Raw genomic sequence first — 19,860 nt, 5'->3', positions numbered from 1 at the left:
ATTTTCCAAGAAGGGGTGATGCATTTGTGATGGTCTGATTTTCCCTGTTTCACCTGGGACAAAAACCATGCATTTCTGACATGGCTGGCTGGAGAAAGGAGTCCAGCCTATGGATATGGGGTGACGTTAAAAAAAAAAAAAAAAAAGAAGGAAACAAAAGTAAGCATCAAAGGCACTAAATAAATTCTTTTTTTTTTTTTTTTTTGGCACTAAATAAATTCTAAGAACACCAACCTGTCATCAGCTGAGCTAATCTATTTACTGTAAACATAAAAACCAGCCAACCAAACAACAACAAAAAAGAACAATAGCTAGGGTGAAGCCCAGACTTTGCAGATTGGCATACAAGGTGGGGAAGCAGGAAACAGGAGGGATTCTGGTTGGAGACAGCCATTACCTGACTTTAAATGACCCAAATAACAACTTTCCAGCCAGCAAAGAGTTAACTAGGGAGCAATGACACATGCAGACATAAAGCCACTGCGATTTTGATGCCACAGCACTGATGGAATGGGAGATTGACAGTCTGTGCTTGTCACTATCCTGTAGGCAAACCTTGATTGCTCCATTTGGAAGGGCTCCTTTCCAAGGCAGAGATGCGGTCAGCTCTAAAGTGAACCAAAGAGACATGCATTTTATAAACAGGAATTCTTTAGCTTTGTTTTATCTCATGTTATATAACTTAAAAAAAACTTCTACAAATGTCTATCCTTACATCATTGCCTAAATTGTTCTCAAACGTCAGCCTGCATCAGTATCACGGGAGAGTTTATCAGAACACAGAATGCAGACCAGGCCCAGAGTTTCTCATTTGGTCGCCTAGGATGGGGCTGGAGAAATCTGTGTTGGTAAGACATTCTCTTCTGATATGTATGCTACTGGTGGGATGGGAAAGGGGGTGGGAGCACACTTTGAAAACCCCTGGTCTAAAACAAAACAAAAGAAAGAGGGTCTTTTCTGGTTGACAAGTTGTCTTAGAGCAATTTGTGGTTTGCTAAATGAACCTCTATAAGCAGTTCTTTAGAAGCAAGGATATACACGCACAGATACGAAGCCCTTTTTTTGTTGTTGTTGCTTTTATCTGAACTTGTAAGAAAAGCAGAGCCAATAGGAGATTTTAAATATAATGCAGCTCTGGAGGCTAGTTAAGCAAGCCTGAAGTCTATTGGGGAGACGATCATGAAAAGTGTATCATGGACTGGTTGGAATCCCACAGGGAAGAAATTGTTTGGGGTCCCTACACTCTCTTTTATAGGGCTTACTTGATTAGGGCAGGCCCATGAAGGATAATATCCCTTTAACTAACTTAAAGTCAACTAACTGGGGATTTTTTCCTTAAGATTTATTTATTTGTTTGTTTATTTGAGGGAGTGAATGAGAGAGAGAGAGAGACAGAGAGATAAAGCGCGTGCGCATGCGCACAAGAGCGGAAGGGGCAGAGGGAGAGAAAAACTTCTGCTGACTCCATACTGAGCACAGAATCCAAGGCAGGGCTTGAAATCCCTCCTGAGTAGAAACAAAGAGTAGGAGGCTTTACTAACTGTGACTACCCAGGTGGCCCCTAATTGGGAATTTTAATCACATTTGCAAAAATCCCTTCACAGCAGCAACTAGAGTGGTACTTGAGAATGTAACTGAGACTGTAGTTCAGCCTATCCAAGCTGATATATCCAAAAACCATCACATACCTTTCTATACACGTCAGTCAGTTTGGCTTTGGAGGATGAATAGTACCTTTGGGATAAAGTTCTTTTTTTTTTTTTTTTTTTTAAAGATTTTATTTATTTATTTGACAGAGAGAAATTACAAGTACACTGAGAGGCAGGCAGAGAGAGAGAGAAGGAAGCAGGCTCCCTGCTGAGCAGAGAGCCCGATGCGGGACTCGATCCCAGGACCCTGAGATCATGACCTGAGCCGAAGGCAGCGGCTTAACCCACTGAGCCACCCAGGCGCCCCTGGGATAAAGTTCTTTTCTCTTCTATAAGCAGCATATGCAGCCAGCAGCTCCACACATTTCATATGGGTCACTCCTAAATTATATCTTTTCCTCAGCACCGGCAATAGTAGGAAATAGACAAAGAAACAAAGTGGAAATGGCATTGACCTTGTAGAAAGGTGGAACTTCGTGCGTACCCATCTCCATTGCTTTTACAAGCATGTTTGGAACATCCTTAACATTCTTGATTCTTACTTTTCAAGATGTAAACATGAAAGACCCCACCCACACTTTGTGAATCCTGGGAGGAGCCAAGAGAGCCATGGGACCACCAAGATGCCTGTGGCTCAGGATGGGTGGTTGATAATGGTTGTTCTCCACGGTGCATGGACCCTATGTGGGTGTGTGTGAGCACACTTTCCTCAGAGTGAGACTTTGGGACTTACCAAACTTCCAGTCTGCATCAGAGCTTCTTAGCCCTGGCCACGCAAGAGAATTGCCTGAGAGCTTTTAAAAATACCCTTGACAGACCACAGTTCAGACTAACAGAGTCAGAATCTTTCCAGGCAGGGCCCGTGCATCTTGTTAAAGCTCCCCGAGCAATTGTTGTGTACAGTCCAGAATAAGACCCGCTCACTGAGGTCAGTTAGCAACCTGCCCTTTTGCCCCACCTCATGCCCACTGCCGGAACTACCTCCTGTCTAACCTCATTGCAAAAACATTCTATTTACTGGAAATAGTCTTTGTTTTCTCAGTGATAACTGGTTTTTAGAATTCCCTCACACAGGGGAAACAAAATCCAACTCGAAAACCTTATGTTATCACTTCTTTCACCTCTTCATTTAAAACCAACACAGGTGTCACATTTCATGATTAAAATTCATGTTAGAAGTACCTATATTGCCCAAATCTGATGAAGCTAAACTTTATTTTTCAAATGATGATATTTACATGTTAAAAGCAGAGCTTTTAATGTGATTTTAAAGTGGAATGTTTCACTTTTTTCTTAAATGTCTTTATTTTTATACATGCCCGTAAAAGATTGTATATACACACAGAGTATGGGGTGTTGTGAGGGGAGGATTTGTGGGAAAACATGTAATGTGAAATAGACATCAATCTATGTATTTTCAACAAATGACAAATAGTACTACACTATATTGGGTCTTCATTTGTAATAGACTCATTCAGGTCTATTAGCAAATGGCATATTTTTATCATTTGGGTTTAGAGAGAGACAAAACAAAAAATGGTAAGGACAGCTGAATCAGGACTGTGGTTGGAGGCAAATACAAGATGCAACAAAAAGTGATATAAGTGAGTAGATTCATTTGCCAGGACTCCCATAGTAAATTACCGTAAACTCGGGGACTTGAAACAGCAGAAACATGTCATCTCACAGTTCTGGATGCCAGCAGTCCAAATTCAATAGGTTGGCCAGGCCATACTTTCTCTGAGGTCTCTTGGAAGCCATCCTTCCTTGCCTCTTCCCGCTTCTGGTGGCTCTGTGTGTTCCCATGGCTGCATCATTCTAGGATCTTCCTTTGTCTCCACATGACCTTTTCCTTTTATCCCTGTGTCTTCTTTTCTGTCTCTTACAAAGAACCCAATTAAATTTGAACTTTGAATAAATACTAAATGAGTTTTCGTATAACCAAGCCCCTAATATTGCATAGAATAATTTATTGTTGACCTGAAATTCAAATCTAACTGAGCCTCTTGTATTTTACATAGTAGCCCTAAGTGGGAACTCAACTATGGGGCCAGAGCATTCACCCTTGGGCTCACTCCTCAGGGGTAAGATAATTGCCAATTCCTATAATTATAGAAGATAAGTTTTAAAGTTAAGATTGATGACACCCCATACATGGGAATCATAATTTGGGAGGGAGAGAGAACTGACAAATATTTAGAATTCAGAAATCTCCCTTTTAAATATTAACCTTGTCTTTGAGAGATGATCCATAGCCTAACTAAGCAAGCTTACTATTCTATGAGGATGATTATCTGTTTACCCATGCCTGTTGCCCATAGCCCTGTTCTCAGGCTATGATCAAGGCACAGGTTTATAGGTTTCTAGACCCAGTCTAGACTGTGGGTGCTAAAAGCTCTAAGAATATACTATTATAATTAATCAGTTCTAATTTTGCAACATTTAAAAAATCTACTGGAGATTAAGGTCCAAACGTCAGGATAAATAATTGTTCAGAATCCTGGGCAAGCCCATTGTAATTGTTGTCATTCTTCGTTTCGAAACATATTTTATCTAAAATACAATATTGGCATTTGTGGTATTTTGCTATGAAAGAATGGCTTTAACCCTGGCAGAGAAAGCCTCTGGAAAGAAGTGGGAACTAATTTCATCTGCTGTGGGGTCATTTAACAAATGACCGTCCTTTGGGCTTTCACAGGGAAAAGTGAGAAAAATGGGACAATCAATATTACTGCAAAGAAAAAAATATGTATAACATTAGACAAGAATATTGTCTCACTAATTTGTGTGCTATATAAGGAGAAAGGAGAAATAACTCCTTCTCATTGATTTTAGAAAGTATATAATTGAGGCCAAAGTTTATCATGAAATTGGCTAGAAACAAACAAAAAAAAGCGCACCTGGAAAAAAGCACTTGGCTTGAGAATGAACACGGGGTCAATTGTCAATGTCAAGTCACTGCACAGTTATAGGTCAGCAAGTGGGTACAAAATTGTTGGATAAGGAAATTAGAAACTTAATGTGCAGATGTCAAATGTTCTCAAGGAAAAAAAATCATTTCAATTTAAATTCCTGGGGCACAAAACCGACACTGATTGGAATAGATATCTGTATCTGCTTTATAAGCCACATAAATTCCAGAGACAATTCCAAGAGTGTTTACTTCTATTTTCCAAATAATTTCTTTGCGTTCTTATTGAATTTTCATATCCCTCTTACCCATTTGGACTCCCACATCCCCTTCTCCATGGATTTGTATACATGGACACCCTATGAAAACAGGAGCTCTATATGCACTTGGAAAAGCTTGAACTTGGTGATGGCAGAGTGGATCAAGCCATCTGTCATTGCTGCTGGCCACCCTTCCCACGTCTGCAGGCTGAGGAAGGAAGACATTTGCCTTCCTTCTCATCGCAGTGGTCATGAACTTGGGATTTTTCTACCACAAGAAAAAAATGAATAAAGAACTTGAAATACATTTAGTTTAAAATAGACTTTTAGCTTTCAAATGTAATTCACAAAAGATATTATTTACTTTAGGGGGGCATATTTTTGTGTCCATTGCTGTAATATTTTGTCTGTGGTTATAGTCACATGAGTCTTCAACAGTGAACTAGGAGGGACTGGTCAACTAGAGGGCTACTACATATGTCACATCTGGTGAAAACTCATGAATCCTGTGGTTTTAAAATTCTTTATAGTGGGTGGGGAAAAAAAAATTGGTCTAGATATTTTCTTCTTCTTCTTCACATACCAGTTTACCTTCTGGGAAAGGGCAAAAGTGGATTAAGCTTAGGCTGCCAGCTGGGAAGTTGGCTTCAGAAAAAGCTCTGAGCTTTATGGCAAAAACAGAATATGAAGGCAGAAATAGTGAGGGCTGTGACTTTCATGACTGACTTTTTGCTTTGTGAGGTGCCCTACCTACCATCAGTGCTCACGAGTATCAGGCACAGGGACCAGCCATAAGTGGGCCCCCACCTTGTTCACTTTGGTGTGTGGTTTAAAGAAGAAGGAATGGCAGAATCCAGAAAGGTAACCAGAAGAAGTTGAGGTGAACGAATAACCCATTCATGTATCACAGCAGTCTTGTCATTACATAACACCATCACCACCAACAAAACAACAATATTGTTGTACCATTTACTGATTGCCCATGGTGGGCCAAACGTTTGTAGAAAGCAAAACTGAGGCTTTGAGAGAGGACTTGTCCAAAGTCATAGTGTCCCTTACCTCCTTGGCCTTTCTAATTCCAGACCAGTGCCAAGAGCATCAATAGAATGTTCCCCAATTTTATAACATTTTCCCACCATTTCTTCAGTGTTCCTTCCTGCTGCCCTTTGCCACACATATAATCCTCACAACGTTCCTCTTAACCTAGAGGGACAGGGCTCATACAGGGCGTGTGTAGCTTGAATTTCCTATCACTTAAGACTGTACCACATTCAGGGCACCTTGGTGGCTCAGTTGGTTGGGGCCAGGCTAAAGCAACAGCAGTAACAACAAAAACTGGGCAGAACTCTAGAGGAAAACTCTTCCATTCACTAGGTTTGTTAAACTCAAAATAGTTGATTCCATTCTCCTGGTTAAAACCAAAGTTATCCCCGGTCAGGAATGTACTAAAAAGTGTAGCAGATACAATTATAAAGACACCAGGCAATGTTTTCTTTCTGATGAGAATTACATGTACTAGATGTTATTGGATGTCCTATTGTTGTAAGGTACAAACCTGTATACTAAAAGCAGTGAATCTGTAAAAAGACAACAAACAAAAATAGTGAAATTGTGCGTTAAGTTGCAAATATTATCCCCACCAACATTTACGAAGATTAGCGTGAAACTCCTATCAGGCCATTCCAGTGAGGACGTCACTGATGAATGGTGAGGGTCATTGTTTCAGGGAGTATCAAAGATTGGTCAGGGCACAGGAACCTGAAATCCTCTAACTATACATGAAAGAAACCTGAAAACATTCTTCCAAATTAGACTCCAATCCTAATAACTTAATGTGACATTATCTACAGCAAGCTGTAAAGCTAACTTTCAATACAAACCAAACATCAGGGCCCTTGCGTAGTTGGGTGCCTCTTTGTTTTGGCTCAGGTCATGATCTTGGGGTCATAAGATGCAGCCCCACATCAGGCTCTGTGCTCCGTACGAGGTCTGTTTAGAATTCTCTCCTCTCCTCTCCCTCAGCCCCTCCCGCTCACAATTTCTCTCCCTAAAACAAATAAATAAACCTTTAAAAAACAAACAAACAATAAATCAACCAAGCAATCAATTTAAAAGGAGCAAAACAAAACTTCAGTTAACTACACCAGAGGAAAAACCAAATGACTTTTTAATTTTCTCTACAAAAGCTATTAAAAGTATTGTTATAAAAAGAAGTATTAAGGTATTAAAGAGGGAATAGCTAAAAATGTAGACAAAAAGTATTATAGACATAAATAGGCTAAATCAATGTGTCTTTTTTTGGACTTTGTGATTCTTATGTTAGCTTTTGACTATTAAGCAAATAATTACTGTGATTTCCAATTCTAAGTAAATATTCACTTTTTATACCAAATTTTGTATTGGTAATTTTGTTTTTGTTTTTTTAAAGCGGGTCCTTCAGATTGTGTACTAAATTTCAGGCCCCATAAACCTAAATGTAGCCCTGTTCATCACTTGCTTGGTACCAGGGACAGACACTGTGAATACAACATATCCTTCCCTTCTGGAACTACATTCTGACAGCATTGGCTGTTAGAAAACTAAGTAAAATGAAACACACAGTAAGTTGGGTGATGATAAGTGCTCAGGAGAAAAGTCGGGAAAGGTAAAGAAAGGGTATGGAAGGGGCTTTGCACTTTTCAGTACCACAAGGGAAGACTACTAAGTTCATACCACCAAGGAGCTTTGTGGCAAAGTGGGTGTCAGAGGGAAGGGTGTGTTTCAGTTCAGAGTATCTGAGTGGGATTAGCATCTGAGGGGAAGGGAGAGAGAGACGAGGAAAGAGAGAGAGCAATGAAGCAGGAGAAAGGAGGTCAGAGAGCCCAAAGGAGCAGGGACCCATGGATAGGAGATGCCTTTGGCCATTACAGTGATGTTGGCGGCTTTTACTGAGCGGGAAGGGAAATTATTGGAAGGTTTGGGGGCAACAGATTGACATGGTCTGTCTTAACATTGTAACAGAATCACTCCAACTGCTGTTTTGAAAATAGACCAAAGGCAACCAGTGAGGAAGCCAGGAGCCAGTTGGAAATGATGGCCATGAGCGGGGGGAGGGATGACGGGGACTGGGACTACAGCGGCAGGGACCACGGTGGCACACAGCAGGTAAGACGTGCCTGGATGCAGGACAGAGTGTGAAGACAGAGCTGATGGGGTTCGCTGACATAATAGACGTAGGTTTGAGAGGTAGAACAGAACCACGGATGACACTTTTTAGCAGGAATTAGAAGTGGACACATGAGCTTGTCCTTTACTGCAATGCAGAGGCTGTGACAAAATTAGGTTGCTTGGCTTTTTTATGTTAAATTGGGCTGGAGGCCCAAGATGGGACTTTCAAGGACATGCCTGTGAACACTTTTCTCTCCAAGGTTGGGGCTGGGCTAAAGCAACAACAGTAACAACAAAACCCAGGCAGAACTCTAGAGCTTTGTTTCCATCATTTTTCTAGCGTTCACCCACCTTCTAAACATTTTACAAATATTAACGCTATCATCACGTTCTCCATGTGACAATTACACCACTGCTTGTGTCCTGTCCCGGGATTCCAATAAACTGTCAATTATTAGGGGTCTCTCACACATTGCTGGTTTCTCATTTTAAAAGATTTCTGAATCTGTATGGTGTATGGAACTCCACAGAAGCCAAAACTTGAAATTGGTTTTTTTTTTTTTTTTATTATTGAATTTTTGCCTCTCCATTTACTGTGCACACTGGGGATTGGGGGTTTTGTTTTTATGACGTTCTTCTTTGCACAGTTGGTAAGTGCTGGCATTTAAAAAATATGTTTAATAAAAAAAAAAATGGAAAAAGTTACCCTGAATCCTGAACAGTGTTATGTCCTAGGTCTTTAGTACTTTTGCCATTTTCTGAGAGCTCAATGCTAAATTGGTTACTGAGTCGCTCCTGAAGAAAAACCCAGTCAAGAAATTGATAAATGAGGAGATATTTTCCAGAAATTGAGATATGAGGGAAAATTGTCCAAAGGACGTGCTTAGCATTTTCTCCCTTTAGTTTTCCCAAACTTCTTGAAATGAGCTAGATCACAAGAAAGCCATGCACTATCTGTCTGTCATTACATTACGTTCACTGCCTCTACAAAAATCTTTGGTAAGGTAGAATTTAACAGGAAAATTTACCCCCCAAAATCAATTACCCAAAACACATCTTTTTTTTTTTTTTTCATAATACTGCATTCAAGAATATTACCATGGTAGTTGACTAAGTCAATGATTGCTAACTTCTCTTTCCATAGAGATAATAACCATCTTTTTCTATGAACATTCATTTTACTATTTGTTGCCTGTATTAACCACTCGGTAAGTGCATTCAGATTGAATTATTTAAAGCTAACACAACACTTCCCTGTAATAGTAACAGCTAGTGTTTATTGAGGGATTTCTCTGTGACAGGCAGTATGCCGAGTGCCTTATATGGATTCACTCTGGATTCACTCTTCAATCATTGAAAAACCCCAGCAGGCAAATCCTATCACTTTCCTGCTTTGCAGATAATGGGATCTAGATACAGAAGAGTCAAGGAACTTGCCCAGCTTCAGGGTAGCTAATGGAGGTTGAATCTAAGTGGCCTCAAGTTAGAGTTGATGAGTGCCTTTACGATTCCGGTACCGCCTTCCAACAGGGTATGTTGCCAATGAACGAACCGCACAGCTGTACGCCTCATCCAAAGCCTCACTTCTTGAAAGACTCAGATAAAGTTTGTGCATGTATTGGGAACTCTGGAAATCATTTGGGGACTTTCATTACTTTCGTTTTCCAGATGGACAAGGGAGTGCCTTCCGTGCTGTCCTTCCCTAAATGAGAATCTCCTGTTTTCCTAATGAGGATTTGGATCAATTTCAGGAATAAATAAGGATGCCCTGAGTCTTCATGAAGAACTGGGCAGTTGAGTACTGTGTGGGGTCCCTTGTCCCTTCCTCTCTGTGCTGTCTCTGGGCCATAGTTCAGAAGCCCTTCGCCCTTCTCCAGCATAACCTGTTTCTTCCATCCACCCTCGCCCTTGTGCAAATCGCTGGGTTCTTCCACTCGGTGCTGAGTCTCTGAGTCTTGTCCTTTATTGCCTTTGCTCTTACTGACATCACACACCCAGAGGCAAACAAACAAACAAACAAACAAACAAACAAAAAAACTCATTACTGCTGCATTCTTGCTTGGATAGAATGAAATCTGTAAACAGGACCCCATGAATAAACATGTGTACCAAAGCAAGACACTCTGGCAATTCAGAATTAAGAGACCAAGGAACCCGAGAGAAACATGCCGAAGGGAAAAAAGCAGAGACAAATGGCACTGGGTGTAGTACTAAGTTCTGATTAAGATTGCTAGCTTTCAGGGGCGCCTGGGTGGCTCAGTGGGTTAAAGCCTCTGCCTTCAGCTTAGGTCAGGATCCCAAGGTCCTGAGATTGAGCCAGGCGTTGGGCTCTCTGCTCAGCAGGGAGCCTGCTTCCCTTCCTCTCTCTCTCTCTGCCTGCCTCTCTGCCTACTTGTGTCTACTACTACTGTCTGTTCAATGGATAAGTAAAATCTTTAAAAAAAAAAAAAAAAGATTGCTAGCTTTCAAAAAAGAAAATACCTAAGCTCCTCATTTTATCCTTACACCTTTTTTTTTCTCTTGCAAGCCACATAATGTTAAAATAAAGTGAATTTGGGGGATCTGCTTCACTATTTCATGTTCCTGCCTCCCAAGATTCATTGTTTAATCCAAAGGTACCATGTCATGGTACTCATGTGATGCTGACATTCAAATGACTTTCCTGCTGGAGGGTTAGGCTGGAAGAATAAGTGGAAGGTTGTGTGTCATGCCACCAAAGGTATTCATTTTTAACTGCTAAGCCACTTTAATTCTCTTGTGGGTCTATTAATTAAGTACTTGAGGTTGACCTCAGTTCATCCAAGGACACTTTGTGTTATGATGTTCCTAGGTCCTGGCCTCTGAAACTAGCAAGCTAGTGAGTGTCTTCAGGATTTTCCTACTATTCCAATTTATAAATCTATTGGACAGATTCTCCCGCATCACATTCTGTATTTTCCCTCAACTGTGTACTTGGTGATCTCTCTCCTCTAGATTCTAAGCAACTTGAGGTCAAGAAACTGTTAAGTCCATATTTGAATCTGTCACAGGACTTGACAGAAGCTCAATAGATATTATTAAACTGAAATGCCTAAAAGCTTTCCTTTTGATGGGCGATATTATGATTCCCTGTCACCCACTTTCAAGTTTTTACATTGTATCATTATTGCCAAAGATGAGTAAGAGTTTGTCAGTTTTGGAAAGGAACATATGTAAATGAGGTCATGAATGACTTTTTAAAATTTCATGGGGAGAATGTACATGGCAACTGCCAATTTGTACTGTAAATATTATAATTAGAACAGAGAGAGTCCCTGGCAAACTTTGAGGAAAGGCTGATGAAATGGTTCGAGAGAAAGCTTTTATTTCCCTAAGCAGCCTGTGTCGGGAGATTTAATCTGATTATTTAGGTCAGAGGTGAGATTTTATAAAGCCTTAGCAAACCCCGCCCATCTTGCAAGTCCTTCACCTGAAGAACGTGAAGATGAACATTTATTTCATTTTATAAGTTATTTACTTGGGTTAGGTTCCTTTTTACTACACATCTTGTTCTTTTTTTCCAATACATCCAAGGACCAAACCCCCTGCCTGTTAGAAAGGATCCTACATCATCCTAACATAGTATGCAAAACTGATCTTAAAAATGACCACTAGATGGCAATGAATCGGCATAAAAATGCAGGTCTTGAAAGAAGACACCCGTTCATAGTTCAAAGGGTCAAGAAGAGAAACTAGCTCGGGTAGATGCTTCCCAGCTTCATTTCCTCAGCATCTGCCTAGACCTGAAGGATCCCAGAAGCCAGGGCTCACCATTAAGGGGGTGGCTTGATGGGGGCGGTGAACAGGGACAATGATGAGAAACCCCAGGCAGAATGCAATGAGAATGAGCTTTGGAATCAGACGAACCTGAGTTTGAGTCTTTTGCTCACCACTTGGTTGATGTGGATGTTGGGACGAATTGCTTAACTTTGCTGGGACTCAGTTTCTCCATCATTTAAACGGTGCTATTAATGCCACATTCATAGGGCACAGTAAGGATCAAATGAGAGGATATTGGTACAGCTCTTGGATGGGAGAGGGGCTTTATAAGTGGCTCCCATGACATGGCTATGATTTGTTATCTGTAACTGTTGGTACCAGATTTGTTTTAGACTTCAGAATTTTCAGATCTTCAAATGATAAAGCATAAATTTTATATACTTGTGCTGAGCGGGGGTTGAGCAGCATTCTATGATCAAACACATTTCTGTGTCTGTGGGAAAATATGTTCATACCAAATGGAATAAATAACAAACCCAATTATCAGTGCAAGCCAGCTTTTGTCACCAATGAGTTAGAAAAATGCTTGGTTTTCAGAGCTTTGGAGGTTTTGGAATTGTCAATAAGGGATTGCAGGCCTGAACTATCCATTTAGAAATCATTTCTGCTTGGTCCTAAAGGCAGGCTACAGAGCCTCTCAGCTGTGTGCCCTTAGGGAGGGGTGGGAAAAGGTTGAGCTGGTCTCTTACATTGCCTGGTAGTCCTCCTTCGTTTCTGGGGAAACTATTGTGCTGACTGCTCTCTCTAGAAAATTTCATTTTCAGCATTTGCACCCGACAAAATGACTGCATAAAAAGCAAAGGAAAAGACATAATTTTCTGTACCTGAGAATGTGAACTCTTGAGGAGAAAGACTTAAAGTAGGCATTAAGAGCTCAAAATTAGAAGGACAGCATCTACCAATTAAAGTTATATTTAAAATTTTTCTTCTTGGCAAGTCTTACTGTAAAGACATGGATAGAGACATACAGTGGCATGTTCTAGGAAGGGTATCACCTAGAAGCTGTTGAAATCTTACTCTGGTAAGCTTGTCTCTTCCAAGTATGTCACAGTCACATTTCTCCTTAATGTTTTTAATGAAGTGTTTTCAATCGTTAGGTCTGTGCTCACGAAGCCTCTCCTCTTAAACTGTCAACACTCCAGGACAGAAACTAGCCTTTCTCTTGTTTCTCTTTCTCTGTAACCCCTAGGAATCTCATAACGTGTACAGCACTGTGTTTGAAGAAGCAGTTAGGTAAATCCTGGCTTTCGTAGCTCTAAGTAACACAGATTCTTCCTTCATAGTTCAAATATTCTAGGGGAATAAACTAGACACATTTGGGAGTTGCATTAACTCTTTCAGAAAACAAATACGTCATAGATAGCCCAGGGCAAGACATTCATCCTAATGGCTTGAAACAGCCCGAGGGAGAGCTTGTACTGCGAACAAATCTGCCTGACTATAATCTGGAGTCAGATTTCTCCTGCATTTTATGTACAAGGGATCTAAAATTAAAATTGATCATCAGTGTCAACAGCATAAACTAAGAGCAATTTCAACCATGTGTCATCAAAACCAGTAGCAGGGGGAACTGTGCCCACAGTGCAGTGTGTAAAATGGCCTGTGATGTTTCTGAACAAAAATGTGATCAGGTCATGTTGGCCCTGCTCCTGGGAGGCTCAGAACACCACCAATGGAGGTTGACAGCAGTGAACGGAACAAGAAAGTGGTTGTGGGCTTCCCTGGGTGAAAAAAATCTCTGATGGGCCTCAAAAGTCCAGAGGATAAAGCCCAAATTCCTTATCAGGACACTCATGGCCCTTCACGGTCTGTTCCCAACCTACTCATTCTTGGTCTCATCTTTCCATCAGTAAGCCACTTGGGGATATTTGTTCCATGTCCCTGGATTTTCCTAAACTCTCTCTCTGAGCCTTTCCTTTGCTCGGAATGTGCTTTTCCCCACCTCATGCTTCTCTCTGCTTTGCCAGTGGTGATAAACGGTTCCCTCCTTCTTTGAGACTCTGTGCACATAAATATCCTGAGGAGACTTTCTGGGCCATAGCACATTATGTTTAAAAACATCTTAATTGCCCTGTGTTACTCATCTGCTCATTGATGAACCCTAACGGGTTTGATGGGAGGGAGACCTTCTACTTATCTTTCTATCCTAGCCCTGAACACGGTATTTGAGGGTTCACGGACATTTAATAAGTGTTTGCTATTATTGATGAAAAGTCGAGCCAAGCATGGTCTGACTCACTGGCATAGAACCTGTGGTGAATGTTTAAAGAGAAGTGTAAGACTTTCCCTTTGTTACCTTGCTCCTCTACCCTTGGAATCCTAATTGACAGATAGGGAAGCTGGGACCAGCTCAAGGTTATACGGCTCATAAGTAATAGAGTCTTGGCCGTGTGTCAAGTATCCAGTTGCCAATCCAGTGTGCTTTCCACAGGTCGGCCTCCAACAAACAGAAAGGCACAGAGACCACTTGGCTCTCACATGTCAGGATCCCCATGTGGTACCACTTAATGGTTTTCCAAGTGACTCCGTGGGTAAACATAAAATATGGTATGTTCTTCTCTCTTCTTTCTCTTAACTGAGTAAGTTAATATTCCAGAGGGAATTATTTAGACATGTGGAAGAATTATTAAGGGGAGTTTAGTTTGTTAAATCTCAGTGGGGATGGGCTGTTTCAGAGGTTTTGCTTTATATGCTTCATGCAATCCTAACGGCCATATTTCAAGCTATTGGCTGACGGAGGACGGGTGAATCAATGACTTCCTTGTATCTGCAGAAATGTAAGTGTCCCTTGACTCGGAGAACACATCTTTGTCAGGAGTTTATATTTAAGTTCTGTGTTTTTCCCATTAATTTCAAAGGAGACAGTGTAAATAAATATGTCTGTTTAAAAGTTTTGGGATTGTGCAAATATAACAGAAAATGTCATATTTATCATTCATTTGAATGACTAGGTTAATTTTCCAGCATAATCTTGGCTACAGTAAAAACTCTATATCTTATATCTAACTTGGTAAAACTCCAACTTTGTGGTTTGCCACAATTTTTAACCATATTCAATTCTCTAGTTACTTTTTCAGGAGTTTTCTAAATGATTTTCTCACAAAGTCAGCCAACAGGCACACAGTTAAGATAAACAAAGTTTTCATTGTCTTTCATGGATATATAAATTTGGTTTACCATATGGTTTCTCCATCTCAAAACTGTTATCCTGAAAATCCATAATATTTTCCTGTGGTTCTTTGGAAATCTTTTCTCTTTTAGTTAACTACTATTGGTAGTTTCTTTTTGAATGCTTTATTTATAATATTTTTGTTTTCATACATTTGAATTTATTTATTATGGAAAATTCCAAGTACATTCAAAAGTAGAGATAATAAGCCATCATGTACTCATCACCTATCTCCAGTAATTATCAACTCCTGGCCATTCTTTTTCCTCTGTGCTCCCACCCACCACCTGCCCCCTCTGACTTATTTTGAAGTAAATTTGAGGTGTCAGAGTATATCATCTGTGAATATTCTCTATGTATCTTTTTTAAAAAAACAAGAATTTCCCTTTTTAAACATACTCACAATATCAATAACCACCACCTTACCCCCACACCCCCACCAAAGAATAATTCCACAATCTTTTTTTTTTTTTTTTTTAAGATTTTATTTATTTGAGAGAAAGAGAGAGTGCAAGCCACCAGGCTGGAGGGAGGGGCAGAGGGGGAAGGAGAAGGACAAGCAGACTCTGCACTGAGTGCAGAGCCCCCCTTGGGGCTTGATCCCAGGACCCTGAGATCATGACCTGAGCCGAAACCAAGAGTCAGGGGCTTAGCCAACTGAGCCATCCAGGTGCCCGGACACAATCTTATTGACTCTCTGGTCAGTATTCATATTCCCTAATTGTACTAAATATGGGTTTCAGATTTTATTTTGTTTTTCTAAGATTTATTTATTCCTTTGAGAGAGTGTGAGCAGGGGAAGGGGAAGAGGGGAAAAGGGGTAGGAATCCTCAAGTAGGCTCCCCACTGAGCACAGAACCCAACACAGGGCTGGATCCCAGGACCCTGAGATCACGACCCGAGCTGAAGTCAAAAGTTGGATGCTTAATCAACTGAGCCACCCAGGTGCCCATAGATTTTGTTTCTTTGAATCAGGATCCGGACAAGATTTATGCTTAACAGTTGGTTTCTCAGTCATTAAAGTCCATCTTTACTTATTATTATTACTTATTATACAGGATATCCTCTATCTTGTCTTTAATTATACTCTCCTCCTTTTCCCAACCCCACCCCTTTCATCATAAACAGGGTTCTTGTTCAGTTGCAGTGTCATACAGTGTGGTTTTGCTGGTTACAGTCCTGTGGTGTCCTTTAACATGTTTGTTCCTCCGTCACTTGTACCTCTTGTCAAGTGGTAGTTTTTTTTTTTGTTAAGATTTTATTTATTTATTTGACAGAGAGAAATCACAAGTAGATGGAGAGGCAGGCAGAGAGAGAGAGAGGGAAGCAGGCTCCCTGCTGAGCAGAGAGCCCGATGCGGGACTCGATCCCAGAACTCTGAGATCATGACCTGAGCTGAAGGCAGCGGCTTAACCCACTGAGCCACCCAGGTGCCCCTCAAGTGGTAGTTATATCTGGATGCTTGGTTCTTTTCTCTCTCCTTTTCACCTTCCCAAGACTTCATGGATAGTACTATTTACTTCCACAAGGAGATAGATTTTGTATGTTTGACTCTATTTAATGTTAACTACATTGATGACCATTGCTTGGATCCTTGGAAAGACAGGATAAATGTTTGATATTTATCTTTTGATTGCTGGCAAAATAAGTTGGTTTGCAGATGTCCTCAAACATAAGTTGATGTGTTGCAATCTTCTGCATTATTTATTATTATTATTATTATTGCATTATTATTTATTCTTACTGATGCTCTAATCGTCCTATATTTAGTCAATGGGAGAGTATTTAATTGAGATCCTCAGTCCTTTGATATATTCCTAGTTATATTCGATAAGATCTTTGATAGCTGCTTTGAAAAGATTTCTAAGCCTGCTTGCTTTTAACAAGATGGGTATGTAGAGACCACAATCTGGATTGTGTGGGTATTCATTGCTTCTAGATTGGTCACTGTTTCTAACCCTTTCAGTAACAGAACTAATATGTTTTGGCTTTTAAAGATAAAATTAAAGATAAAGATAAAATACATTATACTAACATTTCTACTTTAAATTCAATGATTAATCAATCCTCTATCTCCTTTCTCCCATACCAAAATCTCAATATTCAATGATGGAAATACAATTACCTTCTCACATTACACACACATCTATCTCAGAATAATGATACTAACACTCGCATAAACATTATGATTACTAGAAATAGTTCTAAAAGTATATTATTATTATTATGAGCTATTCTTCTTTTATTTTAGTTACAATATATTAGAGTTGTTCAAAGTAAAGTTACCAGGAATAGTTCTTTGTGAGGGTATACCACCAATTAGGTAATTAAGTTCATTGTTTAATATTACATATAATTTTAGGATTTACTTTTTTTGCTTTGAGCTAACTTTTGTTTAATTGCATATAAAATATATACATGATTCTAAGGCATATTTAAAGAAATTTCGTGTTAATTTGTCCCCCCTATCCTATCCTCTCCCTCTTCCTCCTAGTTAACAATTTCAACTGTTTTTGTTTTATTTGTTTGCTTATTCCTTTATTGTTTTTTAAATACATGTAAACACTATTTTTACATTTATGTTTTCATAATAAATGTAAATATATACACTTCATGTTTTATTCACTTTCTCTCTTTAGTGTGTCTTTTGATATTTAGAAATTTAAGCATTTTTTAAATAGTTGTCTCTTATTTTAGTTGTAATTCATGCTGTGGGTAAATTCTTTTTTTAAGATTTTATTTATTTATTTGACAGAGAGACACAGGAGAGAGGAAACACAAGCAGGGGTAGTAGAAGAGGGAGAAGCAAGCTTCCCACTGAGCAGGGAGCCCGACATGGGGCTCAGTCCCAGGACCTGGGGATCATGACCTGAGCCGAAGGCAGACACTTAACCGACTGAGCCACTCAGGCGCCCCAGTGTGGGTGAATTCTTAACAAAACAATTGCCCTTGACTCTCATGGCAGATATATGGCAGTTACTAATTATTGTAGGATTGGTATATGTATGCTTTTCTGAAACAATGCATGCATCCTTGTAAGACTATCCCTTTAGCCACCCATAAGCAGTGTGCTTTTCTTTCTAGTGGGAGAAGTGTTTGTTAATAGCAAAAGTCAAACCAATAGAAACATCTAGTACTTGTATCTCCATATTATCAAGGATTAAGTGAGTTACTAGACTTACAGAAAAAAAGCTACTGAATTTAAAGAAAATCCCCAATTGTTTTCTCTATCATGCTAGTCACTGTTGTATTTTTGTAGTTATTGTGTTTAGAGTGATTTTTTTGTATAGGTAAAGTATCAACCCACTTGATTACATCCTTTGAAGGAGTATATTGACTTTTTTGATCTTATGTATGTAGGTTGATTATGTTAACTGTAGATTTTTACTTCAGAATCAAAGGGAAGATACAGAAAAATTATTTAAAGGAGCATGAGGTCTTATAGGGTTGAGACTCAGTGTTCTAACCCACTTGCCTCCAAGTACTATATTTCATCAAATCAAAGATACTATCAATTGTAAGATGTGCCACTAAGAAATATAAAAAATTAGGCCTCTTAAACTATGAATGGTTTTCAATTGCAAGATACCTCCTGATTTTGGAGATGTTGAAATGTGAAAAAATATAGGGCTTAAAAATGATAAAATATTAGAATAATTTCAATCATCATAAGAACAGCTACTCTTTTTTTTTTTTTTAAAGATTCCATCTATTTATTTGATAGAGAGAGAGCACAAACAGGAGAAGCAGCAGGCAGAAGGAGAGGAAGAAGCAGGGAGCCTAAAGCAGGATGCCATCCCAGGACCCTGAGATCATGACCTGAGCAGAAGGCAGATGCCTAACCAACTGAGCCACCCAGCTGTTCCAAGAGTAGCTACTGTTAAGCATCAACTAGATTCTATGAGTGTTACATGTATCATCTTATTTAATCCTCACAACAAAAATGCTAAGTTAGCACATGAAGAAACAGAGGGATACAATAATTGCCCAAGATCATGAATTACAAATATGTGAGAGTCGGGATTTGAATCTAGACCTAGTTTTAAATCCCATACCCCTTTCTCAAGGCCAAGTTGCTATCTGTCTTTCCATGTTGCTCTCAAGGTGGAAGGAGTCCATGATTCCTCTCAGTTCTTGAGAAAATCCATGATAGGTAGTAGTTTCTGTCTTGAAGTCCAATTTCCCTTCCTTGAATAGAAAGAAGCAGTTTAGGTGTGGAAACTGAGGAAGGAAGGTGCCTCTCTTCTCCCATGTGCGGTCAAAACAGATGGAGAGATCATGCTGCTGTGTCAGGGGGACAGGCACACTGGATTAAACATAACCCTCCATTTCAGTGGCTTACAAATTCTTTGACTAGGACCCAAAAGTAGAAATTGTTTTATCACTACAAAAATTGAGGGGTGGGGGTGTCTGGGTGGCTCAGTGAGTTAAGCCTTGGCCTTCAGCTCAGGTCATGATTTCAGGATCCTGGGATTGAGCCCCACATCTGCTCAGCGGGGAGCCTGCTTCCTCCTCTCTCTGCCTGCTTCTTTGCCTACTTGTGATCTCTTTCTCTCTCTGTCAAATAAATAAATAAAGTCGTAAAAAAAACAAATTGAGGGGTGTCTGCTTGGCTCAGTTGGTTTAGCGTCCAACTCGACTTCAGCTCAGGTCATGATCTCAGGGTCCTGGAATCAAGCCCCATGTCTGACTCCCTCCTCAGCGAGGAGCTTTCTTCTCCCTCTTCATCTGCCCCTCCCCCACTCATTCTCTCTTTCTCTCTCTCTCTCCCTCTCTAATAAATACATAAAATCTTTTTTTAAAAATTGAGACAAAACTCATACAACATAAAATTAGCCATTTTAAAATGTAATAATCCAGTGGGATGTAGCATACTAGCAATGTTGGGCCACCTGCCCCCCCCGACCGGTTCCAGAATACAGTCAT

This window comes from Mustela nigripes, chromosome 8 (genome assembly GCF_022355385.1).
Source record: "Mustela nigripes isolate SB6536 chromosome 8, MUSNIG.SB6536, whole genome shotgun sequence".
NCBI lineage: Eukaryota > Metazoa > Chordata > Mammalia > Carnivora > Mustelidae > Mustela > Mustela nigripes.
The sequence above is the reverse complement of the archived record's forward strand: the minus strand, read 5'-3'. Positions refer to the sequence as shown.